Source organism: Ammospiza nelsoni, chromosome 5, assembly GCF_027579445.1.
Source record: "Ammospiza nelsoni isolate bAmmNel1 chromosome 5, bAmmNel1.pri, whole genome shotgun sequence".
NCBI classification, from domain to species: domain Eukaryota; kingdom Metazoa; phylum Chordata; class Aves; order Passeriformes; family Passerellidae; genus Ammospiza; species Ammospiza nelsoni.
The window spans coordinates 74,044,552-74,062,126 of record NC_080637.1 but is presented as its reverse complement, the minus strand read 5'-3'; the positions used below and the strand labels follow the sequence as shown (position 1 = coordinate 74,062,126).

Genomic DNA, 17,575 nt, shown 5'->3' with positions numbered 1-17,575 from the left:
GTAATTCTGTATTACAATGGGCACATATAAACCTGCAGTTCATTGTTTTTCAATTTGGTGAACAAGTTGCTTCCCATAATGGATGCCTGTCAGTTTCTGGGTGTTAGTCTGCAGTCAAAAAATAATTATGTTGATAAAATGCGGAGTAAAGAGAGCGAGAGAGAGAAAGAGAGAGAGAAGCAAAGAATTAGCTCCTAAATCTGCTACATGTAATTATATCCCTCTGAGTCTTTACAATTACATCCACTTTATAATGTGTGTTTAAACATCGTGTGGTGGTAAGCACACCGTGGAAAGATTTTCCGGTAACACGCGCATTATAAATAATAATAAAAAGTTGGGTATGGAAAAAAAAAGCTTTAAAAGACTGCAAAATCCAGAGGGAGAAAAGGCATAGCTTAGAATGGAAACCCATTATTTGCTCATTTCAGATTCTATCACTTCCTTTAAAAATAAAATAAAATATATTTGTTCGGTATTTTCAGGAAAAATGCAGCGAGGGTGTGGATGGGTCTGATATTTATGTCTGCAACTCTTGTGTTCTGACCTCTTTTTGTGCAGAATTTTAATGCATAAGTAAATGTAAATGCTAATAAAATTCAGAGAACATTAAACTCAATTCCAAACAATGTAGTTGTATATTCTTGTCAGCATTTAGATGGGTACACAATTACAATAGCTTTCAATCCCACGATTAGCACTGCATTCAGTTAGAAAATGGAGTGTACTAAAAGATAAGTGTCCCAGTATGTGCCATCTAAATAACAATACCCACCCTTATTATCTGGATCTAAGACATACACCGCTATTCTCGCGCTGGTGTTTATGCGTATTTGTATTTGTTCAGGCATTTGTTTACCCCCTACCAGGAGCATAAAGGGAGCGCACGTTAACTTATCAAAGGCTCCGTCTGGCCTAGAGACCGCGCCATTATTAGCGACTGCGTAACTTTCCCCGCAGTAAAACCATGGCGAGCCACCTTCATTAGCTCCTTGGGCTAATTGCACCTCGCGTCCCCCGCCGCAGCTCGGGGCGGCTCTGCCTGGGGGAGAGCCCAGGGCATGCCCGTGCCAGGGATGCGCTCCCGCATCTCCCATCCATCAGGCAGGCACAGGGACGGACGGACAGACAGACAGACAGCCCCGATGCCCAGGGCATGCCCGTGCCAGGGATGCGCTCCCGCATCTCCCATCCATCAGGCAGGCACAGGGACGGACGGACAGACAGACAGACAGCCCCGATGCCCAGGGCATGCCCGTGCCAGGGATGCGCTCCCGCATCTCCCATCCATCAGGCAGGCACAGGGACGGACGGACAGACAGACAGACAGCCCCGATGCCCAGGGCATGCCCGTGCCAGGGCTGCTCTCCTGCATCCCTCGTCCATCAGCCCGTGCGCCCGCAGGCAGAGGGACGGACGGACGGACGGACAGACAGCCGGGCGGGAGAGCAGCGACAAGCTCCGGATGGAGGAGGCGCTGGGTGCGCTCCGGGTCTGTTCGCCTGGCAGCGCCCCGAGCTCCTCCTGCTGTGCCCCCGGCGTTCGGGGGTTCCCCGGGCTGATCCGGGGACATCTCTCCGTTGGAATCCATCCCCGGTCGTGGCTCTGCCCCCCCGGGCTGCCCCGGGGACATGTCTCCGTTGGAATCCATCCCCGATGGTGGCTCTGCCCCCCCGGGCTGATCCGGGGACATGTCTCCGTTGGAATCCATCCCCGATCGTGGCTCTGCCCCCCCGGGCTGCCCCGGGGACATGTCTCCGTTGGAATCCATCCCCGATCGTGGCTCTGCCCCCCGGAGCCCGCCCCGAGCGCGGCCGCCGAGCCGGGGGCGCCGCCGGGCTCCGGCCCCTGCCCAGCTCCATCCGTCCCCTCGATGGAAACCATTCCCCACAGCGCGAATAGGTCACACACACACTGCCCCATTTCCTCGTTTCTTTCTGTAATATACATATATTTAATTATTATTGCTCCGTGCTTTTCTGCAGACTCCGGAGCGGCGTGTAAACAGCCGGAGCAAGCGCGGCGTTTGCGGCGGAGAGCCGTCAGTCAGCGAAAGCCAACAAACCTCAGCAAAGCAGGAATGCGGCAACAGGGCTCCACTGGGAGCTGACAACGGGCTCCGGAGCCCGCCGGCACCGAGAGCAGCCCGCCTGACTTTGGAGTGCATCGTCAGCCAAGTCCCGGGCAGAGCTCTCCCCGCGGCCGGCCAGCACACGCCGCGCCCCGCTGGGGAGAAGCGCAAGGCAGCTCCTAACTCGTGCTCAAAGCCTTAAAGCCGCAGGAGCCGCTCCGGAGCCGGGGCTGCCGGAGCCCCGCTGCGCTGCCCGCATCCTGTCTGCCTGAACCCGTGTTTGCCAGCATCTCTCCTTGCCCGGAGAACCTCATTTTGCCGGGATTCCTGCCCGCCGGCACCCCCGTCTGCCCGAACCCCTGTCTGCCGGCATCCCTGCCTGCCCGAACCCCAGTTCGCCGGCATCCCTGCCTGCCTGAACTCTAGTTTGCCAGCACTCCGGCTTGCCCGAATCCCAGTTTGCCAGCATCCCTCCTTGCCCTAACCCGTTTGCCGGCATCCCTGACTGCTCTAATCCATGCCTGTCCGAACCCGTTTGCCTGAATCCCTGACTGCCAGCATCCCTGTCTGCCCTAATCCCAGTTTGCCAGCACCCCTCCTTGCGAGAACCCCTGTTTGCCGGCATCCCTGCCTTCCAGCATCCCAGTTTCCCCGAACCCCTGTTTGCCAGCATCTCTTCCTGCCTGAATCCCAGTTTGCCGGCATCCATGCCTACCCTAACCCCAGTTTGCCCGAACTCCAGCTTGCCTGCATCCCTGCCTGCCCGAACTCCGTCTGCCTGAATCCCTCTCTGCCGGCATCTCTCCTTGCCCGAATCCCAGTTTGCCCTAATCCCTGTTTACCGGCATTCCTGCTTGCCTGATCCCAGTTTGCCAGCATCTCTCCTTGCCCGAATCCCAGCTTGCCCTAACCCCTGTTTACCGGCATTCCTGCTTGCCTGATCCCAGTTTGCCAGCATCTCTCCTTGCCCGAATCCCAGCTTGCCCTAACCCCTGTTTACCGGCATTCCTGCTTGCCTGATCCCAGTTTGCCAGCATCTCTCCTTGCCCGAATCCCAGCTTGCCGGCAGCCCTGTTTCCTTGCATGCCTCCTTGCCCTAGCCCCAGTTTGTCTGCCGGCATCCCTGCCTGCCCGACGGCCCGGCTGCCGCGCCCGGTGTCCGTGTCCGTGTCCGTGTCCGTGTCCCTCCCCGGGGCACCCGGAGCCCTGCAGCGCTCCCGCCCCAGCCCGGCACTGCGAGCGATGCCGACACAACAAGGGGCTTGCAAGAAACGCCGGGAACGGCCGTGTATCGATGACTGAGTTTCTGCGAGAACGGTGAAGATCGCAGCAGGAAACCGCGATTAGGGATGTGAAAGGCCAAATGGCAAAATCCCAATAGTAACAATGCATCTGTTCGTTAATGCGTGGATATGAGTAATATGAAAATTTAACACAATTATAAGCCCCCTCAGCAATCCTGATGGCATAAAATAGATTGTGGTGATCTAATCAGTGCTTCCCCTGTTGAAATACTGTATGGTAACTATTCAAAATAATATTATATAGATTTTTTTTTCCTTTAAAAACCCCCAAGCAATCATATTAAATTGATGTCCTAACTTAGTCTCAAACCTCTCTTGATCTGAACTGCCATTTTTACATAAGACACTTCAACACAATTTTGACAGAGAATCAGCAAATCATCATCCTTCTCTGAATACTTAAAAAGAACTTTAATTCTGAAAGACAATAGCCTCCCCACCCCTACAGTTTTACGGAGCCAAAGACCTAGATCAGATTACAGCTTGTTTAATTCTATTATATACCATGTTAACATCTTGTACTTACATAAAATATGCTATTCATATACTCAGCCTATCACATTCCAGTAACTGCTTGCGAAATACCTTATGCACCATGTCTTGGAAAGAAACATTTATTATGTCATTTATGTACCCCATTAAAAAAAGATTTGAAATTTACACATCTTAAATAAAAATAACTGCTTAAAAGGTTACGACAGCAGAGGTTCCACGAGTTACACAGGAACAAAGTCATCCTTTGTTCAGCTTTTTTTAGACCTGATTGGGAAGATGATGCTCTCAAACTAAGAGAAGAAATAAACACTGTCTCTTGTCTGCAAGGCAGGCATTCTCTGGAAAGTCAGTAAAACTTTTAATGCTTGCACATATGATGCGCAGCTTGAAACAGGGAAAGGAGGCCTGCACACAGGAACTGCCATTCCTGATCCCTACTCCAACTGCTCCTTTCCTCTTACATTCCCCAAAATCGCGTTTTCTATGTGCAAAATCTGAGCTGTATTGTGACAGATTCTGGATGTGCATCAGGACAGCTGTGTGCTGCAGTGTATTGCAGTGCTCTGCATTTCCAAAAAGCCACACGTGCTGTTCTGAGTATTCCTAACCCCTCCTAAGTCACCTAACCTTTGAGAAGAACCCAAATTGCCTCTTCCTTTCCTCCTCCCAAGCCCACCTGAGCTGAGAGCCCTCCCCAGCACCCATCTGCAGTGTCCTGTGGCACACAAAGCCACAGCACAGGATGAATTCATTCACCTGCAGGACTTGCTCACAGGCTGTTTGTGAACAGGAACTCAGTGGTGTTTGACACGTTTGTTCCAGACACACCATGAGGAGCGTTACACGCTGCTGCAGAAGGGGATTGCAGGGAGGGCACCAACAGAAGGACTGGGATGGAAAGAACAGGAATCATCAACTAAACACTGGCCAAGAGGCACCTGTCTGAATCAGCAGATTCGGCCTGTGCATCCATGGAGCTGCCTGTGCACTACTGGAAAGCAAATCATCCCAGTAAATTAACATTAAAGGGCTTTTACATCTGATTTTTGGTGTGCTAACAAGCATGTCACTGTCCCTCTACTCCTGCATTTGGTATTTAAATACAGTTTCACTGACTTGCTCAACAGCCCTGAAGTTTTCACTCTGGGAAAGGAGTGGTTTGTTTCCAGGAAAGGGACGAGGCTACAGAGCCACAGTAAGAGAGAAGCACAATTTTTATCACTGCTGGACTTCTGCTGAATTTAGTCTACTTCCTGAAGTTCATTTTTTTATTGAGCATTGGAGCTCCCCATTGGGAGTGGACCTAATCCTGCTCTCAGTTCAGTGGCAGCACAGATGCACACGTACCTGGGCCTGCCTTGGAGCATTCCAAAACCCAGTCCAAAACCCAGCATTCCCTCCAGAACAGAATAATATTTATTAGCAAGAAGTTGTGAGCTTTATATCTCACCCACTAAGCTGATTGGTCTCAAAGTGAAAACCTCTCACACTATTGGTGAGCCATGAATAGCACACTCTGGAGAACCACAGCTATAAACAATGGGCACAGAAAGAGAGATAGTAATTGTTTTAATTCTTTTCCTCTAAGATTTTCCTGGGAGAAACTGTCTCCGTGCTTTCTTTGAGCTGAGAACACCCACAGAAGATGTCTGGCCTGGGCAAGGATGGTGACACAAAGTGCAGCAAGAACAGAGAGAAGCCAAGGGTTGCTCAGTGCCCAGCCAGAACACCAAACGTTCCCTGCCAACGGAGGGAGTATGTGGCTGGCACAAATGATCATGAGTGAACTTCAGCACTGCCTGACACACCTCCCACTTCTGGCAAGCACCTTCCTTTGTGTATTAAGAAAGCACTGGCAACACTGGGCTGGCACCCATTATTCACCTTTTTCTTCTGCTGTGGTCATAAATACATTCCACCTGTCAGGCACAGTTCCTACAACCCTCACCTACCAACATGCCACCCTGCGCTATGCCCAGGCACAACAAACCCTCTCTGGCCTAAATCAGGAAACAAAATTAAGGACACATTTCCACTCTGCTTTTAGCAGAGCAGAGAAACATGTAGACAGAAGAAATTTCTCTGCTTATACCCCCATTTTTAAGAAGCTCTTACCAATACAAAACCAGAAACAATTTCCAAAGCAAGGGAAATAAAGCAACTATTATGAAGGAATGGTTGGTATCAGCAGGTTACATAGACATGCAGCATCTGCATACACATATGGTTCTCCATCAACAGAATCATGCTTTTAGGGAACTACTTGCAGCTAGGCAAGACACTATGAATCACGAGCAGGCACAACACAGAATGTATTTAAATTTGGAAATCAAAGACCACAAAACATACATTTTTTTTCTCTTGCCTTCCAGGAAGCAATGCAGTTTTTCATCAGTCTAAAAACAGTTTAAACTTTTGGAGCAGACACTAGGAAACACCTCTATGAATGTAAATATTGCTCAAATGTGGGACACGGTTGCTCAGGCGTGAGAAGCAAAGATGTGGTGCTCAGCACAACACTACCTGGGGCTGCTGTGCCTGGCCACAAAGCGCTGTGCTGCTGGGTTTAGGGTTTTTTAATACCCAAAATGTTTTTTAGACTCCCCAGAGCTGAAGCAAACATCCCAGTTCCAGTACCAGGGAGCTGTGGAGCTGTGGCCAGCACATCTCAGTGTGGCTCTCACTGCACCGCCCCATCACCAGCACTGTGCAGGAAACAGCTGGGCTGCACGTGTCCATGGGCAGCGTCCAAGCCCACTGAACGGCTCCCTTCTCTGGCAGGGAAAGCCAGCCCTCCTGCTCCTGGAATGCCCAGCCCCATCCCAGCCACGTGTTAGCTCACAGAGCTTCCATTTCAGAGCCCAAAATCGGCTTCTGTACCCACAGCTGGCTGCAGTCACCTGCGGTGCACAGTGACACCAGGTCACCACTGCATTCCTGCTGCACACAGGGCCTCATCCTCTGCCTGCTCAGAAACACAACACCTTTTCAAGTTGCTTGCTCTCTTTTGCAGTGCCCATCATGCTGCTTTGATGAAGCACACGCTGTATGTGAATGATGAGATACTTTGTTGTCATTTCTGGTAAAAGAACACTGCTTTTTGTGCTTGAAAAAAATAATTCACACAACCAGAAAAGGATCTGTAGCACCATAAATAAATTACTTAATATTTCGATATCCAAATCGATAATCTGTGAATGCCACCAGAAACAGGATTCTACTCTATCCACAAATATACAAAGTGATTGCCTGCACAACTGCTCACCAATGCCTACTGCCAGTCCCACAAGAAAGCTACCTAAAACCACAGGGATGTTTACTGGGAACGAGAGGTTAGAATGGCCTTCAGATACAGTCAACTACCAATTGTTAAAGTAATTACTGTCACAGCATATTGTGCAGCTGAGATGGCCATGACACACAGAGTGTCCCCATACAATTTCAGAAAGCTTCAACGCACAGAGAGTAACACCAAACCTCTTCAGAAAGCTTCAACCCAAATCCCCTAACACCTTACCTCATCAGAAGGCTTCAGGCACCTCCCCACACACAGTAGCACCTTTCCACTCCAGCAGGCTGCAGCATCTGCCCTCCCTGTCCCTCAGGCCAGCCTTTGATGCCCTGCTGCTGATGCCCTGCCCCTGTGTGCCCTCTGTGCCCTGCATGGCTGTTACTGTCAGTGCTGCTCACCTGTGGGCACAGCTGGGGCCAGTTGGGGCTGATGGGGCACAGCCCACCCCAATCACCACTGACCCTGTGCCTACAAGTTATCTCTTGGGCAAACCCCAGCACAAAGCAGGAACGCATGGCTAGGCAGGACTGGAAGAGCAAAGAGACTTGTTAAGCTAGATTTGAGACCCAAACCAGCATCTCAATGAATGCCACCCTCAGGAATAGCCAGGCTGTTATCTGAAACTCTACTCCATCACCTGTGTGCTCCTCAGGCTGTCGTGTACCCTGAGCAGTCCCCCACCCAGGAGCGGCGTCACACTCACACAGGAGCTGTGCAGTGCCAGGACAGCACCCAGTCCCTCAGCCTCACAGCAATGGAGCCCACGGCCATGCGGGGGATACACAGGCCACAGCCAGGATGTTCTCAGCTTCCATCCTCTGCTGGAATGCAGCCTGCTTCCAGGTGTGAAAAATTCAGGCATTTCTCAAAGTTCCTCTGTTGAACACTCTTCTGGATTGACACTGGATGTCCAAAAAGCCCATCTGAGAAAGCCACCTCTCTCATGAGCACATTGCTGAGCCAGGTGAGAAGCATTCCTGCATTCCTGCTCTCACCCCAGCACAGGAATTGCAGCTCTGTCTCTGTTATGTCTAACATCCTAACTTGTATGTACTCTATTGCCTTGCCTACCTTAGTGACAGACCCCACCAAGGCTACAAACTGGGTGCTAATAACCCTGCAGAACACAGGGCTGTGAGCTGCTGGGTGTAATTGCCACGCCTTCCACTGCCCAGGGCCTGGAAATCACATTTGTGCTCCACTCACACCTCCACCAACCTGTCCTTCCACACCAAGCCTGGAGCCACTGCTGGCTGCCTCAGATTGACATGGAGCTGGGGCAGGACAACCCCAAATTTTTCTGAAACCACCCCAGAATGGTGCAGTTTGTAGTCACTGCTCAGTTACCCTGCATTGAAATGTCTGTCCTGAAAATGCACAGTAGGATGTGCCCTGCTCAGCTGCAAGCTGCCCTTCCCATTTCCACAGCAGTGATGCCTTAGCTTTTTATATTTTCAGATCCTGTGCTGCTTCAGTGTGGGGGTCTGAGCTTCACATCATGGATGCTGAGCTCGGTGCACAGAGCAGGGAGACAAAACAATTCCTGCTCCAGCTGGGCACCAAGGACAAATGACCCAAATCTCAGCCCAGGAGCACAAAAAAACAGAATGAAGAGAGAAAACCAAGAAGGATGGGACTTCATAACCTAAAGCTGGAATGGGACAATGAACTGCAAGGTGCAAATGGAGCAGAGCTGATCCCAGGGACAGAGCCCGTGCCCGGCCGTGCATTTTGGGGCCATTTTGGTTCATCTTGGGTGCAGCCCTGGCTGGGCTCTGGTGCTGCCCAAGGTGCATCCATGGAGGAGATGCTTTGAATAAATCCCTGCCTTATTCTGTAACTTTAGGATGATTCCAGCTCCCCGCCAGCACTGTCTTCTTCACCCCTAATTAAATTAACATGCAAGAATGAAGTAAGTTTTTGAACCTTGTAAAACTTTAAATAAAACAAAAGTGAATTTTTTAAATGTGCCCAGTTCTTTCCTGATGTACCAAAAAATAAATACATGAAACAGAGTAAGTCACTTTCAAACACCTGAGCAGCAGCCCCTTCCTTTTTAATTGAAGCTCCACCAGTAGGAATCCTTATGAAAAGGAGGGCAACAGTGAAATTAAAAAATCCTCTCCGACATATGAAAAAAGAAGAATTCTGTCTCATTCTGTGTTCTCGGATTTCTAATGCCCCTTTAATTCCTGGCATCTCTAAATGAAAGAAGGAATTGATTTTCTCAGGAGTGGTCCACCCAGCAATAAAAGTGTGTCAGATGACGGAAGGGGGTAGTATTCTGAGCTTCACTGAAACCCTGAAACCACTAAGATATTTTAATATTTCCAGAGACTATTTCAAGAGTAACTGCATAAAAACAAAGACATCTATAATTAAATAACATTAAATTTCAGTTGAGTTTTGTTTTTCCGTCTCAGTTGGACAGAGATACTGCACCAGAATACATATTCCCCTGAAATACATTTTTGTATTAGTGCTACCAACTGAGCCAGGCTCTAATTAAAGGGCCATAATATCTTGTTAATATTAACAGAGGGCCATGGTTTTGGTCTGCTAATTTTTCACATCTTCAGCACATCCTTGATAAGTAAGAGGGATTTAAAAAAGGCATTCAGTGAGACGACTACACACTAACTTTTTTATAGGTATTGACACACCATCAAGAATGTTCTAGGGAGATTCCATGGTTTACCCTTTGACCAAAAAGATCTTTATGCTGATCTGTCACTTTTAAAGTAAGTAAGTGCATTCTCAAACAAACCCTAAAACAAAGCATCAAGAGCCCCCAGAAGTATGTAATCTAAATAACCATAAAACATAAATTGAGAGCTACAGTGTTTGGCTAGAATTCCAGGGAAATCCTTGCAAAGCTCAACCACTCCACTTCTGAAATCCTAAATTCAACAGCAGCAATGTAACCCTTCACACACAGTCACCACAGCGTTCTCACCTGAAAATCTCAGAGCAACTTACTTAAAAAATGGAAAAAAAAAAAAAATTGAGCCCTGAAGCGCCAGTAATTTTCCTCCAAATGAAAAACGCGAGGATTACCTGTGATGAAGCTGGGGAGACAATTTTCTAAATAGCCCATCTCGCAGCCCTGGCCATGCTGTCACTGGCCACCAGCAGGAAGGCAGCTCTGGGCTCTTTTAGGGAGGAAGGGCTCCCCAAGGAGCTGGGGATGCCAGGGGCTCCTCACCCAGGGTCTGATTTGGCAATGCCACAGAGAAATAAAGGGGAAAAGGTAACCCAAACAAGCACTCTCATCAGGAAGCTGCAACTTGCACTACCGAGGGTTCGGGGTTACTCTGGGACAGCTCTCCCTGCTTTGGGGGATGGAGGCACCCCTGGCTCCCTGTGCCCACCCTGGGCAGAGCTGCTTCCCATTGGGAAATACCCTGCTGCAGCTGTGCTGCTTGCTGGCATAACCATCAGAATCATCAGCTCCCACCCTCCTCCCCCACCCTGTTTTCCCTTTTTTTATTTTTTTTTTTTGACAGCTGTCTTCCTATCTCCCCAACAGGTGCTATTAGGCCCCGAACAATGGCGAAGGCTTTTAAGGCACTGCTGTTGACAAGTGAAAGGGAACAACAAATGGCTCAGTAGTGCTCTTCTCCCAGGGTCACTCAGCCAATGGTAATAGTTATTATTTTTATTTATTAGCTCCGTGGCACTGTCCCCCATTGTCCCTCCTGCCCAGCCTCCCCTTGCCGTGCCAGCAAGGAGCTTTTTAACTTTGCGTGAAGAGGGAAAAGAGCGCTCGCTCCGAGCCGGCTCTCGCTGCAAAGTGCACGGCTGATGAACGCTGTCCATTTGGGGCTGGATGGTTGGTGATGTCAGCCAGCAGAGCCGGGAGGGCTGCACCCACACACAGAGAGACCACGGCAGCACAGGGCCTGACAGGACACACAGGGGCTCTCACCCCTCGCTGGGGCTCTTCCTCAGGGTAATTACAGGATTAGCAGGTAATCATGACACCCCCCCTCTTGAAGCTGATGTAATTTTTCTTTTCCCTCCTTAGCATTTTGCTGACTGCATCGTAATCCCCTTCAGAGAACAATGGCAGGTGGAAGGAAAGTTAATTTTCCCTTAAATGAAAATGACTGCGCCCATTTAAACAATGCACTCAGAAGTGTTACTGCCCGGAGAAAAAAATGTGCCAGAATGTTTTCTGATCCACATATATTTACTAGACGAGGTTACTCAATTAATCAACGGAATGCAACAGATAAACCCTATCAAATGCAGGCCCTGTGTTCTCACTGTCCCGGCAAACCAGGTAAATATGAAGGGAAATCAGGCAATTCCTTGTCCAAATGAAATCAGTAAACCAGCAAGTGACCGAGAGGCACAAATTCACTTGAAAGATGAAAATGTAAAGCTAAACCCCATCAAAGTATTGACACATTGTGGAACTGGTTGGTTTAGTCATGTGTTATCTATCAAACTGAGGTAATAGTATGTACATCTTTGATCATCTGCACCTATTTATTTCCATTATAAGTTGACACGACTGTGTAGTGAAAGGGCTACAGACATCAGCTTGTGGATGTGCTTCCCAGAGAAAGTGTGTACTGTTATAATTTGAACTTAATATAACATTGAAAGAACCAGAAAACATTCATTTGGGATGTTAATAAAACCATTGAAGGAATTTTAATAATTGAAACCAGAAAAAATGGAAAGCCCATCCCCCTGAAACAACAAAACCCCCACAGATTAGGCCCAGACGCCCATTCTTTTGCAAAGCATGACAGACTGTTTTACCCCTGGAAGTGAGAATTAAAGCACACACGCCTGATGCTAAACAACTCCACATCCTGAATGCCTCTTGCACAACATATGTGACCACAAAACCTCAACCATCCACTGCCAGATGCCAGACAGACAGGGACAACAACATTATTAATAATCGCATTAAAAAAGGTACACTATAAATCAGTGCTTCTGAAGTGCAGGTAGTTTCAGAGTAAATCACACTGCTAGCTGTGGTGTAAATGATATTTGCATGAAATCCTTATGTCAAATTAGGTAGAAATTAGTAAGGCCAATGCCATCCTGGGACTTGCCCACAATAATCTCCCAGGAGCTGCACACAGGTTCCTGCACTGAAGTGCAGCATCCCATCTGCCTTGACAACGTGCTCTGTTTGCCCTCACTTGTCTCCATTCACGGATTTTGTTGGACTCGGTTATTTTCAGCATAAATAGGGTGAGGAAATACTCTGGGCTCCCTTTTGATCAAGCATTTTTCTTTCTGAGGTAGAGAACAGCATCCAGATATACGGGCGGTTCAGCCATGCAGCAGCTGTGACAGGTAATCCCCAAATACCCAGAGAGAAATCAGGGGAAGTCTATTATGCACAGCTCTTTAACATAATGGTTCCAGACAAGGGGAAAGGAAAGTCAGAAAGTAAAAGCAGAAAAGTCAAAGGGGGAAAACCACAAGGGAGATGAAGAAAACAATGCTGAGAATGAGAACAAGACCAAGAAAGGGGCCTCATCTGTCACATCCAAAATGTGCTTTATTACACGTGCACTGAAGGAGAGGAGAGTCAGGGCAGCTCTGCAGCCACCCCCTGGCGGCTGGAAACTGTCCCCAACACGGAGCCACTCCCCAGGAAAACAGATTCACACTGGAGCATCAACTGTGCCTTCAAAACACTGCCAGCATGCCAAAGAGAAATCTTCTTTATCATAGAGGAATCTCACTCATACCCTGCAGCAGAACTTCTTCAGACTACTTCAGAAAGATCAGGACTTCCTTCATTCACCTTAGGAAGATAAAATTTCCTCTGTGGATTGCCCAGGTGCACAGGAAGGTTGATCTGCATTTGGGATGGCTCCAGGAATGACCAAGGAGCAGGGAGGTGAATGCAGGGCAGGAACAGAACCCCTTCTCCAGAGCTGGGGGCATTCACTGGGCAGCCTTTACACAGTGAGCACAATCAGGGGGCACTACATTCCTCCTGACAGAGAGAATGCCAGCATTTCCTCTGATGCAGTCTGAAACAAGAAACAATTCTCTCACTCCTGCACTGCCACCCCCATCAATGGCCACCCAGCATTATCCTTTTCCCTCTTCATGCAGCAAAGCTGCCCATGGCACTGTGGGACCTGATCTGCTTCACTAAAAGCACGACAGGACTGGGTGTACTCATCCCACAGATCCCTCACTGCCCATCTGAGAGGGCCTGCTCCAGTTCCTGCTCCCTGGCACTCAAATTAGGAACCAACTCCTTCCTGCAGTTCCACAGCATTCACCTGTGCAGCCCCAATAACATCAGTGCAGGCTCACACCAAACTGAAGCAGGATGTGCAGGTTTAAGTGAAGAAAGAGCCACTCAGAAGAGACCATGCAACACATCTGCAACATCTGTAGCTCAGGATCCTCCTCATTCTTCACCTGTGAGTGGTGTAAAGACATCTGGGCTCTGCTGTGAATGGGCAGAAGCTGCACTTTGCTCTGTCAGACAAACCTGGGATCTCTGCATTTGTGTTCTCGTCTTGACCACCTCTACCTTTCATGGCACAAAAGGAAAAAGGCATCTTCTGAAATAACTCTGTTAAAACAAGGTGTGTCTCCTAAGAGCTTGGCCTCAAACGCAGGATGCTCAGTGGGCCATGCACCTCCTGGCAGAAGAGCCAAACCCAAACCTGTGTGAGGATGGTGATCCCAAGCACGGGCTGGGTACAGCTGGGACACACAGAATAAAGCCTGGCTGGCTACACAAACCCTCACCAGGAATGCAGCTTGCAGGACCTGACAGTAAAGGTGGGTGCTTCTGGGGAGTGGCAATAAAGATCTAACCTGTAAACAGAGAGCATATTGCACAAAAAAATGAGGAAAAGATCCATGAAAGAAGCCACAGAGCAGATCAGTGCAGGCATGTGTGCAGCTCTGCTGCTGGGATTTCTGGCTCCAACTCTTTGTGGGGTAACTGAACATTGACTCAAACCACCTCCAAGTCCTTAAGAAACTCAGCTGAATTTTCATGTTTGCATGGAAATCAGTCAGGTAACTGTTGGTGCAGCTGTGGAAAAACTCAATCCCAGTCCAGTATCAATTGCACCTCAATTTTAACAGTGAAACAGCTAGTGCTGATGGACTCTGCATAGTAACACCATTATCAAACTGTTATATGGAATCATTTCTTTTGTGATTTAATTCTGTGACTAACACTGATATCTCAGTATGGTCCCTTCCTTTTTTTCAGACACAATGCTCAACAATATACAGTTTACACAGAGATTTATTTCACATCCAGCGAGAGGTGCTTGGAAAAAGAACTACATGCAATTCAGCTTTTCTTTTTCAATGCTGAGATAAACCTAGGGCTGAGACTGAAATATTTTCTCTTAAACCCACCTCTCTCTGAGTAAGCTGGAGAAATCTTTGAATAAATGTGTGTAAACGTCCCTCTGGCATGCAGATGTGAAGGAGAGCCGTAGCAGGTACGTGTCAGCGTGCCAGAAAAGGACCCAGAGTCACTCTCTCAAGTGGTGGGGTGGAGCAGAGGGACGTGGGGCTCCTGGGGAGTGAGGCAAATGCCAAGGGTGAATTCCCAGCTCGCCTGAGAACAGGGTGCCTGGGAAGGTGGGCTGTGCAGTAATTGCAGAATGGAGCAATGGGGAATTAATAGATCAGAAAAGGCTGAATAGGGGAACAGGCCCATTGTTCACAAAGTTCTCTTTTGTGGCCAGGCCTTAAGAGAATGCCAGAGAAACAAATGGCTTAATCCTGGGGGGATGCTATGGCATAAAGGGAAGGAGTCCATTCCACCTTGAAAGCCAGTGGAATAAATTTCTCTATCACATAACCACACTGACGACTGCAGCTTTCAGCAGAGCCTTAAGACTCTGCACCTGGCAAACCCTGACAATCATACCCTCCCCTGTCCCCCCTTCAGCAGCATTTTCCTATGTCCTTTGTGGGCACACAGGGGACAAGTCACACAAACGTGGTGAAATGCCATGTAAAACACATGGTTACAGGGCAGACCAGAGGGCAAGGATTCCTCAGGGCTGGTTTTACCTTCTCTGCCATGTTCTATCCACTGAGCTCCTCCTGGAGCTTCCTGGCTCTGTGAACACTGCAGCAGCAATGTTTTACGCAGCCCCCTTGCCAAAGGAACTGAAGTGCTGTAAGGGACACGGTGCAGAATGCTGGTGAACCTCGCAAGGCTCTCCTGAGCATCCCCTGCCTCGGGGAACTTCCCATTCCTTGAGCCCTGTTACAGCAGATGAGCGAGATGGAGAGTCCTGGGACATCAAAAATGGCTTTTTTTCCAGCTACTTTGACACAAGCTGAATCAAGAATACAGAAAGCACAGCCTAATTAAAAAGTAAAGGTCACACTCTGGGGCTTAATATAGAATATAATATACATTTGCAGAACATGTTCTACCTTTCCAGAATATACTATGTTATACGTTATACTTTTCCAGAATATCGTATGTTCTATGTTATACCCTTCCAGAATATCTTAGGTTACATGTTATACCTTTCTAGAATATGTTCTACCTTTCCAGAACATGTTCTACCTTTCCTGGCAGGGATGGCAGAGTTCAAAGTGGCACCATCAGCTTTGGCTGTATAAATAGCAGAAGAGTCAGGATATCATGTATTATGTGGTTCAAGGATTAAGGAGAACATAAAACAACTGAGGTTTTTTTTTAATAGGAAAAAAAGGCAGAAATACACATTTCTCAGTTACCCATAATTTCTTAATGCAACTAACAGATTCTTAATTAAGAAAAATAAAAAATCTCAAGCTCATTCTAACTCATGCAGAAAAGGGAAATGTAGAAATGTAATGCAGCAATCCCCAAAGGAAACTTTTTCCAGATCTTTATGAAACTCAGCCTCCAGTGCTCCAATTCCTACTACAGCTAGATGAAAGCTATCAGTAGGCTCTAAATTTGGCTGCAGAAATTCTACAATTCTCTGTGAGCCTTTTGAATGAAATTCCATTCTAAAACAATTAACAGAGAAAAATTAATTTGCCTTCCAAGAACTCAGGGTTGGAGATGTGCAGCTCAGCCGTGACCTGTGATTTACTTGGTAGGCAGTGTGCTGTACTTTTTATTTTTCTTCCCTCTCCTTTTGCCAGAGAAGAAAAAAAAATCACCATAGGTACACATTTCTTGAGACTTCTCCACAAAGACAGGCTTCTGCAAACCCCTGATCTGACTTTACTGAAACACTTGTTTCCTTACATATTACAGATACTTTTGGCGAGAGTTTAAAACACATAAAAGCAGCTATGACTGCCTTGGACATTTCTAACTCAGGGGAAAAAAAATCAAGGTACAAAAAGTTTTTTTCCCATCCTGTTTAGTTACATTTGGGAAGGTCTCTGAGGGGCTCCCACAGATTCCTTTAACCCCACCAGTCCCTCAGCTGCATTGGATGGATGATGCTCTCAAGCACTCACCCCCGAGCAGGAGGAGAGTGTGGGACCTGCAGTCAGACACCAGAGCTCCCTGAACTGGGAGCAGTGACCCCAGGGGGACACCAGAGCCCCAGCCCTGCTGCAGCCAGCGCTGCACGGCGCTGCACAACACAGATCATGCCCGGGGAGAGGAAGAGGAGCTGCGTGCTGAGGGCATTTGTCACCTGGAGAGACCTCAGAGCAGCTCTCCTGAGGAACAAACCGCTCCAGACTACTGCATCCCTCTTTACATGAACCCCAAACACCAAACTGTTCCAGCAGCCCCCACTACATCGTGTTCCTGCCACTCCACACAATGCTTCCATAAGGCTGGGCGACATTAACTATGATTATCAAAAAAAATGTATTTCCACAATGGCCCTTTCTGTCCAGTGCTGTAAGTCTCAGCTCCCAGAGCTGTGTTTATAGTGAAACGTGTGGTGTATTTTCCATTAAAAGCCTTGGCAGGAGTTTCTGTAGTTTTTCTCATGTATCTCAAGTTCAATACTCTTTCTGCATTTGCTTCACAATAACCAGTCCATTTCCAAGTGATTAATTTTCTATTCTAAAACAATGCATTCCTTTCCCCTCTCATTTTGCTGGTGTGGGGTTTTGTCTTTTTTTTTTTTTTTCCCTTTTCTTACCAAGAGAAAAAAAAATTCTTTTTCAATGACATCATGGTATAAAATTTTCAAAGCAGGTTTTAGCGGGAGATATGCAGATTGCTTTGAAAAGTTACCCTCATAAATAACAACAAAGTACTGAATTATCAAGGCTGTAACTCAGTCAAGAGGTGCTGTAACTATTTAAATGATATGACCTCAGCAGAACCCCTTGATTGAATTGCAGCCTTTCATTAAACCAGGCACTCTGTATTATTTTCTCTGAACTAGAGTAAATCAGGACGGTGAAGAGATTAGCCCCCAAGCCCATCTCTTTGTGATCTAGAGGCATATAATTTTTCACCATTACCTC

At 47.8% G+C, this 17,575-nt stretch overlaps 1 protein-coding gene across 1 annotated transcript in view; it reads right to left on the bottom strand.

Moving 5' to 3' along the window:
- Positions 1–17,575, bottom strand: part of SOX5 (SRY-box transcription factor 5) — a 275,778-nt gene that overhangs the window by 151,617 nt on the left and 106,586 nt on the right. The gene's annotated exons all lie outside the window — the stretch shown is intronic.